A 3967-nucleotide genomic window follows, 5' to 3' on the forward strand; every position below is an offset into this window, starting at 1 on the left:
ATCAAAAGAGAGGAAGACCCTCAGTCAAATGGATTGACACAATGATTGCAGCAGTGGATTTGAGCATATCAGAAATTGTGCTAATGAGAAACCTATATTTGGAACAAGAGGCAGTTGTCAGAACAGAGCAAGGAAACACTGCATGGTTCAAAATTGGAAAGGGCGTACACCAGGGATGTGTCCTGTCTCCATACTTTTTCAACCTGTATGCAGAAAAGATTATCTGGGAGGCTGGGTTCTATGAGGAGAAATGTGGGGTCAAGTTTGATAGGAAGATCTATCAACAATCTGTGTTATGCAGATGGCACAACCCTGATTGCTGAAACTGAGGAGGACCTGAAGCACTTGCGGCAGAGGGTCAAAGACTGCAGCCTTCAATATGTATTGAGGCTCAATGTTAAGAAGACAAAGATTCTCACCACTGGACCAATTGGCAGCATCAGAATGGATGATGAAGAGATTGAGATTATTCACAGCTTCAATCTGCTTTGCTCCACAGTCAACACTCTTGGCACCAGTAGCCAGGAAATTAAAAGACATATTGCCATGGGAAAGTCTGCTGTTAGGGACTTCTCCAAAGTACTGAAGAGCAATGGTATCTCTCTGGAGACTAAGGTGCGTCTGATACACGCCATGGTCATTGCTATCACTTGTTATGCATCAGAGAGTTAGACAATTACCAAGGAGGATATAAGGAAAATGGATGCCTTTGAGCTGTGGTGCTAGAGAAGAGTATTGAGGGTCCGATGGGCTGCTAGGGAAACAAACAGATTCATCTTGGATAGGGTTAAACCTGGAAGCTCCTTGGAGGCAGGAATTCTGAGACTTTGTGTAACATACTTTGGACATATTGTAAGGAGGGACCGGTCCTTGGAGAAGGACATCATGCTTGGTAGAGTGGAGGGACAGCGCAGGAGGGGAAGGCCCTCTATGAGGTGAATCGATTCAGTTACTGGGGTAATAGAGATGGGTGTGTCAGAGACAGTGCGATTGGCATAGGACAGAGCAGAGTTTAGGGCTGTTGTACATGGGGTCGCTATGAGTCGCAAGCGACTCGACAGCACATAACAACAACCACAACAACAGAAATGATGAGGATGGCACAGGACAGGGCAGGTTCAGATCTTTTGTTAAAAGGGCTGCTGAGTTGTACTTGATTCGATGACACCTAACAACAAAAACAAAATCCTTCAGGGAGTTCAGATGGCCCAGTGGTTAAAGAATTGTTCTGCTAAACTCAAAAGACAGATGGTTTGACTCCACCAGGTACTCTGTAAGAACTATGGGCAATCCCCTTCAATAAGACATTTATCTGTTATGTACCGGTGAGTTTGAACCAACCCATAGCTGACCCTCTACTGAGTTTCCAGAGGCAAGAGGAGATTGCCCATCCTTCTTTCGCAGAGCGGCTGGTGGATTTGAACTGCATGTCTTTGGGATTGCAGCACAGCTTCTTATCACAAGGCCACCAGAGCTTTCTGAAAACCAACTAGAAGGTCAGCTCAGAGTTGATTCTGACTTGATGGCACATAATATCACCAAAATAAACAAATTCCTTCAACTTCAGGCTAAACTTAGCTTGGATTTTCTAAACTGGTCCTGAGTTTTCTGAAATTTGTTCCATCATATACTGGTTCAGGCTATTTATATAGGGCATTAATCATACAATATTTACAAAGTGGCACAGGTTACAAAATACTTAATCAAATCACCATTTGAATATACATGTAATGAAAGATCCTCAGCAAGATTTTGAGTAATCTAGTGTTTGCTGACAGAACACATGTTAATATAATTAAGGAATAAAATGGAGTTTATTGTCACTTTAATTGCACTGGAGAAGGACGTGTGGAGAAGGAGGTGAAGGCTTTAGATTTCCATCTCAAGAGCGACATCAGCTGCTCTAGTCTCTCTTAGTCTGATTGTCCTACTATAATGATTGACCTGTCCTGGTGACATGTTTAAAACAAGCAAGTCAAACAGTGTTCTGCTGTCATCATAGGGTTTTCTCTGTCTAATTTGTATTAGTCTGGAAGCTCTACAGAAACCTGTCCATGGATGATTCCAGTGGTATTTTGACACTAGCAGAATAATTTATTGCACCATAGCAGAACACAAGTCATCTCAGTACAGCAAACTGACAGATAGTTGGTGAAATTGAGAAACATATGTGTGAGGGTGTGGATCGAGTCAGATCCAACTCACAGTTGACCCTTCAATGCATTTTCAGTCATCAAATTGGACAGATTTCTTTCTCCCACAGAGCCACTGACGGATTTGAATTGCGTACTTTGGGGTTAACAGTGCAGCTGCTTACCACTCAGCCACCAGAGCTCATGCGTGTGTTTGCGTAAGGTAGAAAAATGGCATCAATCCTCAGAAGGGACAGACTGCATCATAAGCAGATGGAAGGGAAGGTGGGGGAAGGTGGGGGTGTAGCTCAGGATCTCACAGCAAAACCCAGTGTAGGTTTTATGAAGAGACTGGCACACTGTTGTAACATGATTAACTATTTCCATGGATTCACAAGACTCAAGCTGTCTGACAATGCCTGGTTTTGTTAAATTAGCCATGCATCTAAATTGCTCAGATTATATCATTTCAAAGGTTTTCCAGTTCCAATGTTTTGTGAGCCTATAATTGTAGTCAAATTACTGGGTGAGAAGAACATGGAGAAATATGATATTCTTGGGTTAGAAATCTCTGTCTGTTCATTTCAACTATTAATGCTCCAAAGCTGTAGAAGAGACATCTGATAAGTGAAATAATTTCTCTGTATTATCACAGTCTTAGACTTTGAAATTAACATATATATATTTGCAATTTTGATAATCTGGTCACTGGCTCACTTTTATTCAATTTATTTAATAACTAATGTGATTTTCTTTGGCATTGTAGTCTAATTGGTAGGTCTTTTTGTTGTTTTCGGGTGCCATCAAGTCAAATATGACTCATAGCGACCCTATGAACAAAAAACATCTGAACCCTATTCTATCCTGCACCATCTTTACACTTCCTAAAACACAAGAACCGATTGCAGCAGTTACCGTATCATTCCACCTGGTCAAGGGTCTTCCTCTCCTTTGCAGACCCTTCCTAGCACCATTTCCTTCTCCAAGGAATAGCCCCTCCTAGAAATATGCCCAAAGTATGTGAGAAGAAACCTTGCCTCCAAAGAGCACCTTCTCCGAGACATATCTTTTTGTTCTCTTGGCTGTCCATGGGGTGTTCTGTGCTCTTCAACACCACAGCTCAAAGGTGTCGATTCTTTTTCGCTCATCCTTACTCAGTGTCCAGCTCTCAGATACATAGCAAGTGATCAGAAAGACCATGGGCTGGATCAGACACACCTCAATCCTCAAACTGACATCATTACTCCTCAATATTTTGGAGAGGCCTCCAGCTGCAGATATTTCCAGTGCAGTGCATCTCCTTATTTGCTGATTGCTTAGACCAAGGCTGTTAATTGTGGATCCAAGCAAGATGAAACTGTTGACAGTTTCAATCTCCCCTCCATCCATCATGATGCTGCTATCAGTCCAGTGGTAAGAGTCTTTGTTTTTTTAACATTGAAATGCAGTCCATACCAAAGGCTGCATTTTTTTATCTTCTGCAACAAGTGCTTCAAATCCTCCTCACTTTTGGCAAACAAGATTGACTGTATAATCTGCATAATGCAGGTTATTGATGAGTGTCTCTGCTATCTTGATACCACACTCCTCTTCATAGAATCCAACTTCTTGGATGATTAAGCATACAGATTAAATAAGTATGGAGAGAAAATACAACCTTGATGCACTGCTTTCTCAATTTTAAAGTAGGCAGTGTTCCCCTGCACTGTTCACACAACAGCCCATTTTTAACTTCTGCCTTGGCTTTTTAAAATATTCTTTTGTTGAAGAAGATTGACTTTTTTATTGCTTGGAATACAATCATTTAGGTACATTTCATTTTTTATAATAATTTA

The sequence above is a fragment of the Elephantulus edwardii genome, unplaced genomic scaffold (genome assembly GCF_000299155.1).
Source record: "Elephantulus edwardii isolate Elephantulus edwardi_28Jun2011 unplaced genomic scaffold, EleEdw1.0 scaffold00039, whole genome shotgun sequence".
Lineage (NCBI taxonomy): Eukaryota > Metazoa > Chordata > Mammalia > Macroscelidea > Macroscelididae > Elephantulus > Elephantulus edwardii.